Source organism: Chiloscyllium plagiosum, unplaced genomic scaffold (genome assembly GCF_037043375.1).
Source record: "Chiloscyllium plagiosum isolate Xiang-an unplaced genomic scaffold, Cpla_swu_hap1 HiC_scaffold_2, whole genome shotgun sequence".
In the NCBI taxonomy this organism is placed as follows: domain Eukaryota; kingdom Metazoa; phylum Chordata; class Chondrichthyes; order Orectolobiformes; family Hemiscylliidae; genus Chiloscyllium; species Chiloscyllium plagiosum.
Genome location: NW_028270140.1, coordinates 61,530,829 through 61,552,225, shown reverse-complemented (window position 1 = coordinate 61,552,225; position 21,397 = coordinate 61,530,829). Strand labels below are relative to the sequence as shown.

The 21,397-nt window shown below is 39.6% G+C and overlaps 1 protein-coding gene across 16 annotated transcripts in view; it reads right to left on the bottom strand.

Annotated features, from left to right (window-relative positions):
- The window catches only part of LOC122561800 (guanine nucleotide-binding protein G(I)/G(S)/G(O) subunit gamma-7), a 314,848-nt gene that overhangs the window by 36,663 nt on the left and 256,788 nt on the right, over window positions 1-21,397 (bottom strand). For 6 of the 16 annotated variants that reach the window (XR_015760410.1, XR_015760407.1, XR_015760400.1 and 3 more), the window contains one exon: window positions 12,635-12,745. The exons of the other annotated variants lie outside the window; for them this stretch is intronic. The gene's annotated coding sequence lies outside the window, so the exon portion shown is untranslated. The remainder of the gene's footprint in view (window positions 1-12,634; window positions 12,746-21,397) is intronic. 16 annotated transcript variants of the gene reach the window in all.

The following is a 21,397-nucleotide window of genomic DNA, read 5'->3' as shown; positions in this document are numbered from 1 at the left end:
ATTACTAAATCTATGTCCAGATTCTACAATGCAGTACACTTAGAATCCTACGCATTCATTGATAAAAAGGGTTTTCTTCAGCAAAAAGGAATATCCTATCAGAACCACTGACCAGTTTCCCATAGATTTGAATCCAAGACTCTTTACAAGGCTGGGAGAAAGATTTCGGGAATGGAGCATATGAAACTGTAATAGCCTCCAGAGAGAAATGCATTATGCTCACTTTTTCTTAAACAAAATCAATGGATCAGGTTTGAAAGGAGGCTTTTGCAAAGTTGTAACATAACCAGTGGATAGAAGATTCAAATCAATTTTCAAACTTTACCAATGACTGCAGACCATATCCAGTGAATTATTCAGCTGTGGAATACTTTCCACCTTTTTTATCTTACTGTTCTTCTCCCTTTGGCACTCCCATTCCCTGTCTTTCGGAAGAATTTTACAGGATTCCGTGACTGGGTTTGCAGGAGAACAGCTTCTCAGAGTTGCAAGCTTTACCCTGGGTCTTCATGTGAGTAAATAGGCTGATGTTTGACCTACAGATCTTTGGATACGTTAGCATCCTGTGATGATAAGATTGTTCATGCTGTTCCTTGCCAAATTTCTCCACTTTTCTCTCTAAGGCTTTGAATACTTTCAAATGGTTTCACAAATGCACATATAACAGCCACTTTGCTTTCTCTACATTTTCTGCCTGGTCTGCCGAGAGTTTCACCTTTCTGCTTTTAAGCAACTTTCATTGGAATATACTTGCAATATTGTGGCATATGTTGAAACCAGCATGACCTTTAGTGGACCCCAATAGTATTTTCCATTCAAAGAATACTAGCATAGTTCTAAACTCTCAGGTTTTCAGCATTATTTTTAAGTTGAATATTTAGATATATCTTTATTCTTTTAAGCCTGTTAGTTGTTGATTTGAATCTTTGTGAACCAAAGTCAATACTTATTTATCTTCGAGGAGAAAGTGAGGACTGCAGATGCTGGAGATCAGAGCTGAAAATGTGTTGCTGGAAAAGCGCAGCAGGTCAGGCAGCATCCAAGGAACAGGAGAATCGACGTTTCGGGCATAAGCCCTTCTTCAGGCTTATGCCCGAAACGTCGATTCTCCTGTTCCTTGGATGCTGCCTGACCTGCTGCGCTTTTCCAGCAACACATTTTCAGCTCAATACTTATTTAAGTAATTATTACATTTTCAATTAATAATTTATCCCATATTAATTTTCAAGTAATCCTTCACTAAGCAACACTCAGCTAAACTACTCACAAGTTGGGACAGTACACCTTGACATAAAGTAAATAAAGAATGAATATAAGACAAGTCTACAAGATTAAGCAAAAATATAAGCAGGAACAGAAGTCTTTAGGTATGGTCTAAAAATGAGGCCATAAACTTAGCAAAGATTTAAGTTCTTAAGTACTAAAATTAAAAGAACATGTCAAATAACAATTAACATTATTATCATTGCTGCAATATTTCTACACTGGTGTTTCAGTTTTTCGAATCTTCAATCATTCTGTTGACACAAGAGCTGAGGAAACAATGCATTTCCACGGGGAAGTTTTCAGCCAAATATTGGATTTGAAGTTGTCTACCATTGAGAGCTGTACATCAGTTTTTCCCAGTTCTATTGCTTAGCACATATGCATCAGAAGAAACTGTTGCAAGGGAAGTGAGACAGTCTGCTGTAAAATGTAACTGGTAGACATAGATACATGGGGAAGAAGACTCTCTGACTTCTTGGCTAGGGGAGTAGGGAGTTATTTTTCTCTTTTGATACCTGCCTGCTATCTGTTGGGATGGATCACTTTCCATTGTCGAAACCGTTAAGTGTTCTGATGATTATTATGAAGAAATTATCAGTTGTATTTGTAAGATTTGGAAATCCTTGAAGGAGCTAGCTCCCGTAAACTGAATAATGGTGACATGAAACGTTAGTAAACAAAACCTTTAAAGGCTGATTAAATACAAGCACTGATAGATACTTCAAGTTCCAAAAAACTTCTCAGACGTAGTAAAAATTCATTGAGTATGTCAACCTCATTGTATTCAAAGGTCTAATGATATGAATCATGCATGAAATACCATCTGACTGTACTAACCTTTTTTGACACCTCAACAAAAATCTCTGCATCACTCTCTTTTGTTGACATACTCCCACAGTGGTATCTGGAGCCTTGAACAGAATTCATTTATAATGTTTATGTGCTTTGCAGCAACACTTGTTTTTAAATTATGAACATAAATTTTTAAAATTTCAATTAATATAGATAAATTAATATAGATAAATTAATATACTTAAAATCATCAAGTTTGGGGTGTATTGTATAACAACTTAGAGTACTATACTACTTTCATTAATAATTACTAAATTTGTCATTTCTGATGTGCAGATATGAAAGCCACTGCTGAAACAACTTCAAATTGATAAATTGTGTAAAATTTACTTCATGGTTTACACCAAACCATGAAGATACACAGATCAGGCTCAAAAACATCTTCAAGGTTGAGAAGTCAATTCTCTTAGATTTATAGGAATAATGCAGCAAGTCTCAGGGTCATGCTTTAGAGAATTTTTAAAAGTGTAACAAGCTGTAAGAATAATAACCAAAGAAAGCAGAAGAAACTATAAGAATAAGGCCCCAAAATTCTGGGACATCACCTTTGCAGCCAGAAGGTGGTTGAAGCAGGACTCTCATGTACCAACAATTAAAACAACAATCAGTTTCCTGGTCTGATGTGTCTTGTAAGCAAGATCCAAGAGATCCTCCCTGTACTTCAAATATATCCAAATCTGGGAAATCCTCTAATTTGATAAAACTCCATGCTAATAGCTGGTTAATATAGTTGAAGTAATTTGCAAACAGAAAAAAATAGGACAGCCTCTTTATTGAAAAAAAGCACCAATCTCTGGCACCTCAAAAATTATGGAAAGTAGGAATGAGCTTGCTTCTGAATGTATGTGACATCTCAAGGCATCATAAAAGATTACAATAAATATTCAATGCCATCATACTGGTCCATGTTTTCTATCACAATTCCAGTGAGGAAAGATCCCAAATAGCATAATTTTTCCTCGGGGTATTTGCCCATGCTAGCATATACCATTCTGATGAAGAAGTGGGGACAATGCAGCAACAAAGCAAAAATTTGTTTTTATATAGGAACACAGGAGTAGGCCATTCAGCCCCTTGAATCTGTTCCACCTTTCAATAATATCATGGCTAATCTGTGGCCTAACCTCATATACCTTTGGCTCGTAAATCTTAATACCTTTGCTTAACAAAAAATGATCTATCTCAGATTTAAAACTAGCAAATGATCCAGCATCTACTGCCTTTTATGGAAGAGTGTTCCAAACATCTACCACCCTTTGTGTGTAGACGTGCTTTCGAACATCTCTCCTGAATGGTCTGGTCCTAATACTTAGATAATGCCCCCTTGACAAAATAGGCCTAATTTATAGAGTCATTGTCATAGAGATGTACAGCACAGAAACGGACTCTTCGGTCCAACTCGTCCATGCTGACCAGATATCCTAAATTAATTTAGTCCCAGTTGCCTGCATTTAGCCCATTTCCTTCTTAACCCCTCCTATTCATATACTCATCCAGATGCCTTTTAAATATTATAATTGTACCAGCCTCCACCACTTCCTCTGGCAGTTCATTCCATACACGCACCATTCTCTGTATGAGAAAGTTGCTCTTTCGATCTCTTTTAAATCTTTTCCCATCACCATAAACCTATGCCCTCCCCGTTTTGGATTCCCCTATGCTAGGGCAAAGATCTTGGCTATTCACCCTATTTATGCCTCTCATGATTTTACAAACCACTATAAAGTCATCCCTCAACCTCCAGCATTCCAGGGAAAATAGCCCCAGTCTATTTAACCTCTCTCTGCAGCTCAGACCCTCCAACCCTGGCAATATCCTTGTGAATCATTTCTGAACCTGTAGCAAGGAGACCAGAACTGAACACAATATTCCAAAAGTGTATAGAATCACTTTTCAACTTAACATTTCAAGTTCAGGTACCATTCTTGTACACCTACCTGTACTCCCTCCAAAGCTAATATATTTCCTAAGGTGTAGTTCCCAGATCAATCACAGTTCTCAAGTAGGTCTAAACAGAGTTCTGTGTAACTGCAGCATAACTTGTGCATTTGTGTACGCCAGTGCTCTAGATATAAAAACCAGCATTTCATTAGCTTTCTTGAATATTTTCTTCACTTTTCTGGGACATTTTAAAGCTCCATGCACCTGAATCCCAAAGTCTCTTTGGACATCCACTATTTAATTTTATACCACCTAGAAAGTATTTTGATTTATGACCAAACATAAATGGTGAGAGAGCAACTCTATTGTCTGCTTAGATTATGGTACCTTCACCTTTGGTACTATCCTTTTGTAACGTTATGCTATCGAATTTATATAATCATCAAATCCATACAGTGTAGAAAGAGGCCATTCTGCCCACTGAGTCTGCTTCAACCCTCCGAAGAGCATCCCACCCAGACTCGTCATGCCCCCTACTCTATGCCAACCCATACCATAGCTAATCCACTTTGCTTGCACATACCTGGACACCACGGGGCTATGTAACATCGCCAATTCACCTAACCTGCACATCTTTGGAACTGTGGGAGAACATTATAGCACCTTATAGAAACCCACACAGACACAGGGAGAGCATGCAAACTCTACACAGTCACCTAAGGCTGAAATTGAACCTGGACCCCGGTGCTGTGAGGCAGCAGTGCTAACCACTGTACTACCATGCCGCCCTATTCGCCACTATCATCTATATTGTTTACAATGTTAAAAGTCACACAACACCAGGTTATAGTCCAACAGGTTTAATTGGAAACACTAGCTTTTGGAGCGTTGCTCCTTCATCAGGTGGTTGTGAAGTACACAATTCTAAGACACAGAATTTATAGCAAAAGTTTACAGTGTGATGTAACTGAAATTATACATTGAAAAATTGTTTGTTAAGTCTCTCATCTGTTAAAATGACCATGTTAGTTTCACTTCTTTCATACATAAATCACAAACCTTTTTTTAAAAGTTACATTCTCAGGATAATTTTAACAACTGGTGTCAGCCCAGATAATGTGTTGAAGGTGTTCGCCCCCTGTGTGCTGTTGTCTGTGCCATAATGTTTAGACTGATTCTAATCTAAAAAATGAGTTAACAGGGCCTTACATGGATTCATGCAGTTTTTGAGCAAAGTACAATGTAACTCTACAAGTACAAATTCAGCCCAGAAACGTATATGTGTATGTGTTTATGTGGGTTTGTGTGCGCGTGTGTGTCTGGGTGGGGGAGTTGTGAGTGTCTTTGAGAGACTGTGTGTGTGTGTGTGTGTTGCAACGGTGGTCACCTGTAGTGTGTCATCTAAATTTGAGTCATCAGCAGATTTGAATACATTACTTCCTACGTCATCCATTCAAGTTGTTAATAAATAATGTGAATAATTAAGGTCCTAACACAGTTTTCTGTGCGACACCACCAGCCACTAGTCCTGCTAACTTGAGTTCCTACCCATTATCCCCACTTTCTGTTGCTTATCTCTCAACCTATTTCCCAGCCATGTCAATAATTTGCCCTCAATTCTGAAAGCTTCTACCTTAGTTACCAATCTCTTATGTGGGACTTTACTAAACGCTTTTGGAAACCCACATAAACAACATTCATTTGTCATGAATCCATGCTGGCTCCCCTGATTAACTGAACATTTTCAAGAGGTTCAGTTACCTTGTCCTTGATTATAGACTCCAACAATTTTCCTCTCATAGATGTTAGACTAACTGGTCTATAATTCCACATTTTCCTGTTTCATACTTCTTAAAATGAAGTGTGAGATGCACAATTTTCCAATCCAGAGGAAGAACTCCTGTGTCTAGGAAACTCTGAAAGATTATGGTTAGGGTGTCCGAGTGTTTTAGTAGTGTTCCTCTACTTCCTTTAACACCCTCAGGTGGCAATTTTCAGGTCCTGGGGACTTTTCACTCTCTAATTAGATTAATTTCCTCATTATCAATGTTTCACTTACATTATGTTTTATTAAGTCCTTGGGAGTTAATTAATTTCCTTGGGAGTTCCAGCAAGCTATCCTTTTTCTATTGTTCATATTGAGGCAAATTCAACATGTTTGCCATTTCCCCATAATCAGTGACAGTGAGGAGCAATTCCACTCCAGAACATCCCACTTGGCCTCCTACTTCAAGGACTGTAATTTCCCCTCCCATGTTGTCAACAATGCCCTCTAGCGTATCTCCTTCACTTCCCGCATCTCTGCCCTTGAACTCCACACCTCTCCAACCACAACAAGGATAGAACGCCCTTGGTCCTCATCTTCCACTCCACCAATTTCTGGATACAGCACATCATCCTTTGCCATTTCTGCCACCTATAATCAGACCCCACCACCAGAAATATATTTCCCTTCCCACCTCATCAGCATTTCACAGAGACCATTCCCTCTGTGACTCCCTCGTTAGGTCCATGCCCCCCACCAACCACCCTCCACACCTGACACCTTCCCTTGCCACTGCAAGAGGTGTAAAACCGGAGCCCATACCTCCCCACTCACCTCCATCCAAGGCCCCAAAGGATCTTTCCACATCTGGCTGAGATTTTCCTGCACGTCTAAACACCTCATCTACTCTGTCCATTACTCTCTATGTTGTCTCCTCTACATTGGGGAGACAGGACGCTAATTCATGGAACGTTTCAGTGAACATCTCTGGGACACAAGAACCAAACAACCTCACTACCCCGTGGCGATCACTTCAATTCCCCCTCCCACTCTGCCAAGGACATGCAAGTCCGGGGCCTCCTCCACCACCAAATCCAAGCCACATGACACCTGAAGGAGAAACGCCTCATCTTCCGCCTTGGGACTGTCCAACCACACAAAAGCAATGTTGATTTTATCAGTTTCCTTATCTCCCCTCTCCCCACCTCATTCAGATCCAACCCTCAACTCGACACCACCCTCTTGAACTGTCCCACCTTTCCACCTTCATTCCCACCTATCTGCTCTGACCTATCACCATCACCCCCCACCTGCATCCACCTAGCTCCTTCCCAGCTACCTTCCCCTCAGTCCCCCCTCCTATTTATCTCTCAGCCCCTTCTCCCTGCCACATTCCTGATGAAGGGCTTATGCTCCTCTGATGGGGTCTGACATGCTGTACTTTTCCAGTGCCACACTTTTTGATAAAAGCAAATTACTGCGGATGCTGGAATCTGAAACCAAAAGAGAAAATGCTGGAAAATCTCAGCAGGTCTGGCAGCATCTGTAAGGAGAGAAAAGAGCTGACGTTTTGAGTCTAACTGACCCTTTGTCAAAGAAATGTCAGCTCTTTTCTCTCCTTACAGATACTGCCAGACCTGCTCAGATTTTCCAGCATTTTCTCTTTTGGCCACATTTTTTGACTCTGATCTCCAGCATCCACAGTCCTCACGGTCTCCTAGTCATTTACAGTATCCCCACTTTCAGTCTTTAGTGGGTCAACATTGTTCCTGACCACCTGGGTTTCCCTTTATGTGACTACAAAATATTTCCTTCTTGATTTTGAAGTTTGCAAGTTTATTTCCAGAATCCCTTTTGGTAGCTCTTATAAGCTGTTTTGCAGCCTTTTGCTGGTTGTATTTTTCCTACTCAGCAGGATCTGTGCTGCGTTTTGCATTTTTGTAAGCAGTTTCTTTTTGTTTTATACTGTCCCTTCTCTCTTTAGTTATCCTTGGTTGTTTTTTTCTGTCAGGTGGAGCTTTTCACTCCCCCCCTGTATTGTGTTAAATATTTCTTTTAACACCTTCCACTGTTATAGTCATAGAGCTGTACAGTGTAAAAACAGACCTTTTGGTCCAACTCGTCCAGGCTGACCAGATATCCTAAATTAAACTAGCCCTGTTTACCAGCATTTGGCCCATTTCCCTCTAAATCACTCATATTCATATATTCATCCAGATGCTTTTTAAATGTTGTAACTGTTCTAACCTCCATCACTTCCTCTGCCAGTTCATTCCATACACACAACACCATCTGTGTGAAAATGTTATCCCTGAGATCCCTTTTAAATCTTTCCCCTTTCACCTTAAACCTATGCCCTCTAGTTTTGGACTCCTCTATCCTGGAGAAAAGACCTTGACAATTCACCCTATTCATGCCCCTCATGATCTTATAAACTTCTAAAACATCATCAAGGAAAATAGCTCCAGCCTATTCAGTTCAAACTCTCCAAACCTGGCAACACTCTTGCAAATAATTTCTGAACCCTTCCAAGTTTCACAACAAGTTCCTATAGCAGGGAGGCAAGAATTGAATGCAGTATTCCAAAAGTGGCCTAACCAATCTTCAGCAGTTTTACCCATTAGCAGTCTCTGTCTCATCTTCTTTAAAGTCTGCCTTTCCCAAGCTAAAACTCTGGCCGATTCATGCATTTTGCTTTCAAAAGCGAAACTGAACTTGAACATACTATGATCACTTTGTGGTAAGTGTCAAACAAAATTAGGTTACTAATTAAAACTGGTTCATTAATCATTAATTGTCTCCTTGTTGTATCCAGGACATACTGCTATAGTAAACTATCCCAGACACACTGCAGAAATGTGCTATCTTTTTGATAGATGGTTGTTTGCCTCTCAGGATCTATGATGTGGAGGTGCTGATGTTGGACTGAGGTGGACAAAGTTAAAAATCACACAACACCAGTTTATAGTCCAATAGGTTTATCTGTAAGTACAAGCTTTTGAAGCGTTGCTCCTTTGTCAGGTACCTGATGATTTTTAACTTTCTCATGACCTATGTTAAAGTTAAAATTCTCCATTGATACTACACTATATACTTGCTTAACTTCTGCATTTATACAATCTAGTACTGCAGAGCTGCCACAAAATGGTCGATAATATAACAGCTTTAAATCCTTTACTGTACCTCAGTTCTGTTCATACAGTCTCCACTGAATGCTTCCCCCTCATCATGTCTTCTCTCACCATTGAAGTAATTTTGTTAATGACCTGCTACCATTTTCCCTATCCATCCTGTAAACCTTATAATCTGATATACTTAGTTCCCAGTCCTGACCATCCTACAGCCCAGAGAGAGAGAGAGATATGAAACGTGTAGGTAATCAAGGAGATAATGGATTGCAGGATCCAACCAGGTTCACAAGAATCTCCGGGAGGCACAATGCTCCTCAGACAGATATTCTTGCTGCACCTTGAGATCCACATTCAGTGCTATGGACCACTATATGCGTACTCTCTACCTCTTCTCTCCACCAGTATCGTGTCATGCTGTCTCAGAGCTGTCCTTCCTCACAGTTTCACTTCAGTTCTAGTTGCCTGTCACTTCAATGCCCCACTTGCCAGCATTTCCAGCAAGCTTTAGCTCAAGCTTGAAGAACAACATCTCATTTTCTGTTTGAGGAACCTGCAGCTTCTAGTATTCAACACTGAGTTCAATAACTTGAGACCCTGATTCCATCCTTCCATGCTTTTTTAGCCAGCCCACAACCAGCCCTGTTATGACATGGGTTTCTTTTAGCACAGTCACCCCAATCATGACCCATTCCCATGTACTCCTATGCCCTATAGGACTATTGAAAAATAGTAGGTGATCAGACTAACCAAGAGAGCCACCGATGCACTGAAATCAAGTCATATCTATGCTATATACTGTGCAAATCTCTTTCGAATTTGACAAAATGAAGAAATTCTGGAAACACTCAACAGGTCAGACAGCATCTTTGCAGGGAGAAATGAAACAAAGTTCATATTGATAATCTTTTGTCAAAATCCTTTGACAAAAAGCTGAGTCCGAAGGACACATATGCTCTACAATGGACTTGAACACACAGTCTAGGTTGGCACATGTAGTGTTATAAGAGTGGAGTACTGAATTGCTGGAGGTGCCTTTTCTTCTGACCAATATACATTCGGTTTTCACAATACTAATAAAGCCCATTCCTTGTAAAGTGCTTCATGTTGTCCTGATCTATAATGCCACATAAATACAGCTCTTTTTTTGTTCTTTGGCTGCTCCTTATTTGGCATTTGCTGTTATGCAAGAATAGCTTGGATGATTCATTCCACACCTTTTGCATTCTGTAGAATTAGGAATTGCCAGATCGGATAGTCCAGAAGGAACATGCAGCTTCCATGTCAAATTATACAATTGCCCTGCTAACAAAAATTCATTATGGCAGCTGCTCGATAACCTCCCCCTTCACCATGTCAACTTTATCCTGTCTACCTGGGGAACTCCCCAGTCAACTTTGTTGCACATTGTTCTAAGTTAGTCACAGATTTTATAAACATGAAATATTTCTGTTGAATAGATTTTGTTTTGAAAATTCTATCATAATGCTGTTGACACTTGAAAATATAATACCAAAAGAAGTTGCACATTTTCTGATTTTGAAGAAATGACAAAATTGTAGAAATACTATACACGTTCAGAAAATCCAGCTAATACTTCTTTCCATACACATTTTCAAGATGTTCTTCTTTCCCACAGACATCTGAGTTAGTACTATGGCCAAAATTGTTGTTTTCCTTGCATTTATACCTTATTAAATTTTGCTCACAATTCTGCATTTTTCCTGCCATAGACTTAAGCAGTATTTCATCAAAACAATGATAGTCTGCAGCAATATTGTAGCTTTAACACAGTAAATTTACTCAAAGTACTTCAAAAGGGCATCATCAATCAAAAATTGACATCAAAGCAAAGAGGAGCAAGCAGAAAAGGTGACTAAAAGTTGATCAAATAAATGGATTTTAAGGGAAGTCTTGAAAGATGAGAGACAGACAAACTGATTTATGGGAACTCCTGAGCTTAGAAGATAGATTGCTGAAGATGAGGCCTCAAATCGTGGGGCAAAGAAAATGAGGGATGCCCAGAGGATAGAGTTTGAAGAATAAAGAGGGCTGGAGGAATATACAGAGATAGGGAAAATCCCAGGGGGATTCAAATCTTAGTTAGAGGTACATGTCCTTCCTATGCACTCTACAATTCACATAATGTTTGGTACCTAATTAAATCTTCCTTCAACACCTGCTATTCAAAAAAAAACAGAAATCTTTCCTTATATCTCAAATTTTACATTTGTGGAAATATCCGAAATCTTTCAGTAAGATATTTTCCTTATAATGCAGTGACACTTCACAAATATATTGAAATACAAAGGACAACGAAGGATGATCGCTCAGTCATTAGCACTGTTGCTTCACAGCACCAGGTACCCAGGTTTGATTCCAGAATTTGGGTGATTGCTTGTGTAGAGTTTGCACATTCTCCTTGTGTCTGCATGGGTTTCTACCAAGTGCTCCAGTTTCCTCCTACAGTCTACAAACATATACGTTTGGTGGATTGGCCATGCTAAATACAAAGTTATTGGGATAGGTTGGTGGGGGGGGGGGGGGAAGAGGGCCTGAGTGGGATCTCCTTTGGAGGGTTGGTGCAGACTCAATTGGTTAAATTTTTCCACACTGTGGGGAGTCTATAAAGACTGCACAGGATCAACATGTAGGTGCAGATTTGCTTACTCTGTGCATAGGATAAAGGAATGTATGCTACTTGGGTAACCTAGTCCAGTGTGTAGTGAACCTTGATCCTAGGAGATAATAATATGTAACCAGGTGCCATTAAGGAGAAACAAAAGTTAACAAAATAATTGCACAACTATATAAGACCCTAACTGCACTTAGAAACATTCCAAACATGAGTCTGGAGAGTGAAATTATGGAAAAGCATCCTGAACATAGTCAATCCTCCAACAAAACACAGTTATAAGGGAAGAACACTCATATGATTAAGCTTGAATTCGTGAAGGTCATACCACACAAGGTATGAGAGGATAGTTAAAACACCTAAGCATTATACAGATCCTTAAACTTCATATTCTTCAATTCTTAAACTCTTATTCAAGAACATATTTTTGTATTTAGCCACAGTTTTGATTAGATTACTTACAGTGTGGAAACAGGCCCTTTGGCCCAACAAGTCCACACCAACCCGCCGAAGTGCAACCCACCCATACCCCTACATTTACCCCTTCACCTAACACTACGGGCAATTTAGCATGGCCAATTCACCTGACCTGCACATCTTTGGACTGTGGGAAGAAACTGGAGCACCCGGAGGAATCCCACGCAGACATGGGGAGAACGTGCAAACTCCACACAGTCAGTCGCCTGAGGCGGGAATTGAACCCGGGTCTCTGGCGCTGTGACGCTGCAGTGCTAACCACTGTGCCACCATGCGTTTTAGCTACTACCCTCATGTACACACATTTTCATTCAATGAATGTCATGCTATCTTGGAAAAAAAGGGATGTTCTGATATTGGACTATGCTAATAAGGAAGGAATCAGGATGAAGAATACCTGACTAGCAGCCATTACAGTCTAGATTGTATGATGTAATGAGGGAGAACACCTGTGCTTTCCTGCATCAACAGTTATTAAACTGTTATAATGAATCTGTCTGCTCAACAATCATATAATATATTTTTAAACAAACAGAATTAATGTTTAGTTTCCTAGTCCTAGTAGGAGATTTGTAGGTTAAGTAAACAGTGAACTACAACATGGAAGGAAACGAGATCTACCATCCTCACCTAGTCTGGCCTACATGTGGCTCCAGCTCCACAGCAATGCAGCTGACTCTCAACGGCTCTCAAGGGCAATTAGGGATGAACAACAAATATTGGACTTGCCAGTGATGCCCACTTCCCATGAATGAAGAAAAACAAAGTAAGATTAATTATTATTATCAGAGAGCATTCTCAATGCTGAGCAAGCAACAATGTTTGCAGCAGATAAAACAATATGACAAAAATATTTACTGCATTAATGTATCATAAACTGTCATTTTCATCAATCTTACATGGTATCCAATGTGACAGACTACAACAGCCTTGGCCTGCAGGTAGACCTTGAATTGTAATTGGGGTTTTGCCAGTTGCATAGTTTTATTGAGCTATTACTGACATTAAGTGAAAAAATAAAATTGTGGAAAATATATTTTCAGAATTTAACACCTTGTTTCCCTTTTAAGATATATTGATCTTACAGAATATTAAATAGAATTAGATACATCATTTACTGTCAGTTAAGGTACAAATCACTTACAAAACAAATATAGTGTTTTGTCATTTATTTTAGTCATTTGTTAAAATGAAAATTCTAAAATTTGTTATCTTGTTGGCTCATTCTTTCAGCCAATAACTGCAAATTGGAATCTCTTCTTAAATGTGCTGATCTCTTTGGAGATTGTAACAAGCCTGTATGTTACTTGCTCCAAATCTCATTCATGCTGACTTTCTCACGCTCTCCCTCCAACATTGTCTCAATTTTAAAATCCTTCATAGCCTCACTCCTCTGTATGTGAAGCCACCTCTATTCCTACCAAACTTTTTCAATTCTGGCCTCCTGATTTAACTCGTGGTTCAGCTATCTTAGCCTTAAGCTAGCTGTGGAATTCCCTCCCTAAACCTCTCCACTTTATCTTTCTTCAGTGGTGATGCTCTTAAAAAAACTAACTCCTTTGACTAAACTTTGTCATCTTCCCTTTCAGCTTTTATGGCTTAGTACCAAAAAAAAGACACTGCTTTTAAGTGCCTTGGGATATTTGTCTACATTAAATATGCTACATGAATGTTAGTTGTTATTTTGAATGTTTTTAGTATGGTCTATCAGCAGATTATTACAGTCTATCAGCAAATGTGAATAAACACTAATTTTGGTTGATTCAGCAGTAAAATTAAACAATCAGCAAATTTTAACTTGGGCATGAAAGATTATTACTCCTTGTCTGTTCTTAAGATGACAAAACACAGAACAAAGTTAAATATATTCAAACCAACTGGCTTGAGGAAATTCACCTGTGCCTTTTGATGTGGTTATTTTAACAAAGAAAGTTTTGGAAGTAGGAGGACAAAGTGAGGTTGTAGTGATTGGCAGCACTCGTAACCCAATATCTAGTGTGGATGAAAAGTTGGCTTTCCACCAGACCTGAGAGTCTATATGGCTAAATTACACTCAACATGGAACAAGAACACCCAACACATGAAAAGATTGAATGTTATAGAGTCAGTCACCTTTGTACTCAAGCCACACATTAGCAACAACATATGCCCTGTTATTTTTGTTCTCTGTAATATTGAGACTGTACGCTCTTATAAGATGTTTGATAAAACACTTGTTTTGCTTCATTGTTTAAGGTATATTTTTGTTGCTTTGATGTGAGCATGATGTCCTGTTTAATGTTGGTATGATCTATTATTTAAGTGCAATTTGGTTAAAATAATATATTGTAAATAACAGGAATGATTTAAAATGCACTGCGGGAGTAAAATGAAAAGACTGGTTAAGAATCTGTACATTAATTTTCAAGTTGTAAAGTGTAACAGATGCAAGACAATCCAAACTTAGAGGGCGACTTTTCCATTGAGCACTGACTGCACATACTATTGGCAGTGCGCTGATGTGACTCACTAATGTGGAAGTCAGAAGGCCTGAATTTGTTACAGTTTTGGGTAACATTAACATTTTTGAAATAAGCTGCATATACAAAATATGTGCTTTGTTGAAATGTGCTGGTGTGGTGCGGATAACACTGATTTATTACTTGCAGCTCCATAAAACCCTTCCACTTCCATCTGTTTTCTACGTTTCTTTCTTTTCCTTTTTACTCTTGCTCATTTTACTTTTGCTCTTTTCTGTTGAAAAACCTTTTTCAGCATCTTTCGTGGGGTGAGAGCAGGCCCACCTCCTGATCATGTGCAGCAGCAGCAGGAGCAGCAACACAGTCGTTCCTCCTTGCGATCAGATATGGCACTGGCTGCTATACCGGCGGCTCCACCCGATGATCGGGGTGACAGCAGCAGAACAGAGGCAGCTCAATCCAGCGATCAGTGGTGACAAGGCGAAAGATGAGGTGTTCTTCCTCTAGGTGTCGAGTCTTGGGACCCTCCAACCACACAGGTTCAATGTGGATTCAACAGTTTCCTCATCTCCCCTCCCCTCCACCTTATCCCAGATCCAACCCTCCAACTTCGCACTGCCCTCTTGAACTGTCCTACCTGTCCATCTTCCTTCCCACCTAACCGCTCCACCCTCCATTCTGACTTATTGCCATCACCCCTCACCTCATCTACTTATCACATTCCCAGCTACCTTTCCCCCCAGTCCCCTTGGGGCCCCCCGACATTCCTGATGAACAGCTTATGCCTGAAATGTTGTAACAAACTTAGTAAGTCAAGCTAGTGAGGTATTTGCATCATTATTAGAAGAGGTATCTGGGGAGTATGAGGAGGTGAAGAAAGCCATCTTAAGTGCATATGCGCTTGCACCAGAAGCTTACAGACAACATTTCAGGAATCTGAGGAGGGACACTGGTCACACAGACATTTAGTTTGAAAGGATCAAACAAAGTAATTTTGCTAAGTGGATAAGGGGATTGAAAATACTAGATCAAACATATGATGCACGAGAGAGACGATTATTTTGGAGGAATTCAAAAATTCACTTTCTGAGGTAGTGAGAACTCATGTGGAAGAGCAGAGAGTTAAAATGGCAAGATTAGCAGCTAAAATTGGTGATGATGATGAACTGGTTCATAAACCAAAGTTTGGCTTCCGATATCAATTTCAATCCATGAGGGATAGAAATTTGGGTAAAGAGAAATTCTCAGGTGGTAAGGGAAAGGTAGAACTCATTGAAGATAACAACGATAGCTTACCAGAGGGTAAAAAAGAAACCCATGAAGGGGAACTAGAAGTTAAAAAGCTGAAATGTTTTCACTGTGATAACATGATGACATTGTGGTTTAAAAATAGCACGAAGAAGACAGATGTAGGAAAATAAGATAAGCCAGTGAATTTTGTTAAAGTGGCAAAGGAAGGCACAGTGGAGGCTAAAACTCTACATCAGAATGTGTAACCTGGTTGGAGGCTGGTTGAGAAGAAAGTGCCAGATCTTCTTAAACCATTTACCTGTGAAGAGGAGTAGAGACAACCCTGGTAATTTTAGAGCGGCATGGTGGCTCAGTGGTTAGCACTGCTGCCTCACAGCACCAGGGTCCCAGGTTCAATTCCAGCTTCAGGCGACTGTCTGTGTGGAGTTTGCACATTCTCCTGCACGGATTTCCTCCGGGTGCTCCGGTTTCCTCCCACAGTCCAAAGATGTGCAGGTTAGGTGAATCGGCCATGCTAAGTTGCCCATAGTGTTCGGTGCATGAGTCAGAGGGAAATGTGGTCTGGGTGGGTTACTCTTCGGAGGGTCGGTGTGGACTGGTTGGGCCGAAGAGGGCCTGTTTCCACACTGTAGGGAATCTAATTATAGACCAGTGAGCCTTACTTCAGCTGTTGGTAAAGGGTTATAAGAGATAGGATTTATAATCATCTAGAAAGGAATAAGTTGATTAGAGACAGTAAACACGGTTTGTGAAGGCTGTTCATCCTGGAGTTCAATTACTAGTAGTGTACCACAGGACCTGTTCTGAGTCATGCTGTTTGTCATTTTTATAAATGATCTGGATGAGAGCGTAGTAAATTTGCAGATGACACTAAGGTCGGTAGGGTGGTGGATAGTGCAGAAGGATGTTGCAGGTTACAGAGGGACAGAGACATGCTGCAGAGCTGAGCTGAGAAGTGGCAAATGGAGTTTAATGCAGAAAAGTGTGAGGTGATTCACTTTGGAAGGAGCAACAGGAATGCAGAGTACTGGGCTAATCGTAAGATTCTTGGTAGCGTGGATGAGCAGAGGGATCTCGGAGTCCGTGTACATAGATCCCTGAAAGTTGCCACCCAGGTTGATAGAGTTGTTATGAAGGCATACAGTGCGTTAGCTTTTATTGGAAGAGAGATTGAGTTTTGGAACCATGAGGTCAAGCTGCAGCTGTATGAAACTCTCGTGCGGCCCTATTGCATACAGTTCTGGTTACTGCATTATAGGAAGGATGTGGAAGCTTTGGAAAGGCTTCAGAGGAAATTTACTAGGATGTTGCCTGGTATGGAGGGAAGGCCTTACGAGGAAAGGCTGAGGGACTTGAGGCTGTTTTCGTTGGAGAGAAGAAGGTTGAGACGTGACTTAATTGAGACATATAAGATAATCAGAGGTTAGATAGGATGGTCAGTGAGAGCCTTTTTCCTTGGATGGTAATGGCTAGCATGACGGTGCATAGCTTTAAATTGAGGGGTGATAGATATAGGACAGATGTCAGAGGTAGTTTCTTTACTCAGAGTCGTAGGTGTGTGGAATGCACTGCCTGCAATGGTAGTAGACTCGCCAACTTTAAAGGCATTTAACTGGTCATTGGTCGAAAATGGAATGGTGTAAGTTGGTTCCACAGGTTGGTGCAACATCGAGGGCCAAAGGGCCTGTACTGTGCTGTAATGTTCTATGTTTTATGTAATAGGCCAGGAGCATCAGGTAAAGAAGTTACAGTATTAAGAGATATGGGATCACATCAACCTTTGATGTTGAGCGATGAGGAGATATGTATCTCAGAAGCACTATTTCCAGAAAGAGGGCTGGTATGTGGAATTCATGGTGAGACGAGAAGTGCTCCATTATGTACAGCACGGCTGGAGTGTCCAGTGAAAAGTGGAGAAGCGGTTGGAGGAGTACTGGAAAAACTCTCAGCTCCAGGAATACAATTTGTCCTTGGTAACAATATAACTGGATCACAGGTAGAAGTGCTGCCTACTGTAGTTGAAAAATCAGGCAACTGAGATATTACAGGAAGTATATCCTGGGATTTTTCCTGGCTGTGTCATAACTGGGCAGCAGTTCATCAAGTTGTATCACCAGTGGGTTACAGAAATTTGGTTTTGCAGGTAGCATATGAATAATCAGTCATTTAGGGGCAAGAAAAACTCAAGATAAAATACAAAAACATTTTTACTGGCCTGGACTGCATAACAATGAAGTTGAATTCTGTTGACATGTCATATCTGTCAGGTAATTGGAAAACCTCAGGCAGTAATAAAACCAGCAAATTTACTACCCATTCCTGCATTTGAGGAACCTTTTACAAAAGTCTTAATGTATTGCATTGGACCCCTGCCTAAAAAAAAGTGGGAATCAGTATTTGTTAACAATAACAGATGTATCCACTAGATTGACGGAGGCCATTCCATTATACAATATTATAGCGAAAAGGATTGTCGGAGAATTATTCAAATTTTTCAATACATACAGACTACCTGCAGAGATAATAATCTGAGCAATTGTTAAATTTTACATCAAAATTATTCTTGAAAGTTATGGATAGCTTAGGAATAGAACAATTCAAATCCTTTGTGTACCATCCAGAATTGTAGGGACCGTTAGCAAGGTGGCATCAAACTTTAAAGATCATGTTAAGGGCTTATAGTCAAGACTATCCAGATAGTTGGGGTAAAGGAATTCCATTTGTACTTTTTGCCATTAGGGATGCAGCAAATGAATCAACCAAATTCAGTCCATGGAATTAGTTTTAGAATTTTTATTAGAATTAGGGAAAAATTAAACGGAGCAGGGGAGTTGGCTAGAACGTATTTAAAAATATCACAGCATATGATGAAACAGGAAGCAAAAAAGAAATCAAAAACTCACAATTTTGCTAATGAAGATAAAATGTTAGTGATACTTCTAGTTTTGGGGAAACCATTAAAGCCAAAGTTTAGTGGACCTTATCAGATTGAAAAGAAATTGAGTGAGGAGAACTATTTGTTAAGGACTCCAGATAGAAAGAAGTCTCACAGAGTGTGTCACCTGAATATGATCAGATGGTATTTTGATAGGGAAGAAAGGCAAAAGGAGAATGTGTTAGTGGTTCCAACACAAAGTGAAGTAGCAAGTTCAGAGGATTCCAAATTGGGAATTCCTCAAGTTAAATTGGACAATGAGGAAGTTCTCAAAAATTGGGATAAATTATTGAGTTACCTTCCAAAGGAAAATCGAAATTACCTGAAAGAATTAATAGTATCACATGGGGAGATAAGTGGGAATAAGCTGGGAAATACTAAGCTAAATATGCATGATGTAGATATAGGAAATGCTGTTCCAATTAAGCAACATCCTGAAAGACTTAACTCTCTAAAGTTGGCACAATTTCAAAAAGAGATTGAATGCATGCTCCAGAACAACATAATCAAAGTGAGTTACAGTGAGCTCACCCTTAGTAATGGTACCAAAAACAGATAGTACGCAATGTGTAGACTCTTGCAAAGTTAGTGAAGTTACAAAGTCTGATTCATACCCGATTCCACATTTGGAAGGCTATATTGAGAAAGTGGGACAAACCTTTCTTAGATTATATTTCTAAGTTGGAGTTACTCAGAGGATACTGGCAGGTACTTATGTAAGCTGAAATTATCTTTGTTCTTTCGGATAAAAGTACCTGCCAGTAAACACTGAATGGACTGTATCAATTTAAAGTCATGCCAATTGGCATGAAAAACGCTCCAGCCACACTTGAAAGATTAACCAATAAAGTCATTTCTGGATTACCCAATTGTGTGGTATACATTGACCTGGTGATTTTTAGTCACACATGGAAGAAACATTTGCATGGTGGCACAGTGGTTAGTGCTGCTGCCTCACAGCGCCAGAGACCCGGGTTCAATTCCTGCCTCAGGCAACTCTCTGTGTGATGAGACAGATCATCCCATGGAATGTGAAAACAAAGATTTTCACCCGGAGGAAACCCACGCTGACAAGGGGAGAATGTGGAAACTCCACACAGAAAGTTGCCTGAGGCAGGAATTGAGCAGTACTACGATTCCTGGGATTGAGTGGGTTTTATCTGAAATTTGTACCTAATTTTAACAGTGTGGTTGCTCAACTGACTGAGTTATTTAAGAAGTGTAGAAAATTTCAATGGATGGCAGACTGTCAGAAGGCATTTTGACAGCCTCAAAGCTGTGTTAACCACTGCCCCAGTGTTAGCCAACCTCATTATTCAAAGCCATTCAAGGTGGCTATCAATGCAAGTGATGTGGGTGTCGATGTTGTACTCTTATACGAAGATAATGAGAAGATAGAAAGATCTATTGGGTATTTCTCCTGGAAATTGAATATTCATCAACAGAAATATTTCATAATTGAGAAGGAGACCTTGAGCTTGGCGACGACATTACAATATTTCAACATTTATACTGCCAGTAATGTGTCTGAGACAATTGTATCTCCTGATCATAACCCATTAAAATTTTTGGAGAAATTTGAACACACAAATTTCAGACTGTTAAATGGAGCTTCTTGCTGCAGTCATTCATTATGAAAATGTACACGTGGCAGGATGAGAAAATGTAATTGCCAATGTGTTGTCACAATTTGGATGAAGGTAGATGGAGGTGTTTGGTGGCAGAAGTAAACTGACTGAAATAGAATGTGGTAGTGAATGTTTACATGCTTAGAGTCAATGAAATATATATGTGTTGGAGTGTACTAGCAGATTAAGACTAAGGGATTTAAAATGAAACCTGCATTGCATGTTTTTTAAGGTGGGGGGGGGTGGTGGTGGGGAAGGTGTGACGATGCTATCACTTTAAAAAGGTTATTTTGTCCTTCTTTTTTGAAGAGTGGTCATAAAGGCAGTGGTACCAAAGAGTCTAGGGTGTAGCAGCTAAACAATGAAAGGGCAGTGGCCAGTTCTCCCAGTTCAGTTTTTCTCTCTTTTTTTTGTAGCAGTCACAAGGTGTCGGAATCCAAATGTGTTGCTGTCACATATCTCACCATAGCGCATGCCACTCAAATCCCTGTAAGATACTGTTAACTGGCTTTCTGTCTTTATATGACCAAAAAGTGAATATTTTCTTCTCAATTCAGAAATCTAAAGCCACATTTCTTTGCCTGTTTTCTGTGATCTGAATTGGTTAAACCAATGTATCTAAGATTGTCACCACTCCATTAGTAAATAAGTGGATTCTTTATGGAGTTATAGAAATCTTATTCTGTTTTCTTTCAAATAATGGAATAATTTAAATAAGGAACCAAAAGCAAAATTAGGCAGACTGTTAGCAGTTTTCTTCCACCACAAAATCTAGTCTGATATGCTGCTCTTCTAATCATTAATTTTTCCACTGCATGTTTGGAAAGCTGACGTTGACCTCGTTTCACATGATTTGCATTCTTAATAACTGCATAGATATCTTGAAGGCCTTTGTTTGGAAAAATCAGCTACTGTAGGAAAATTCATGTCATTGCATGATATACTTAAGAAATAAAAAATCTTCTGCAGTAGGTAGCCTTGACATTCAATGGTTTAAGATTAATAATATAACTACAGTCTAAATCCAACTAAAAAAACCTTATTTTTTTTCTTGACAATAAGTGGCTCCTTGACAAAACCTTGCCTTGTTTATATATAGCAAGGAACTATTCTTTCTGCT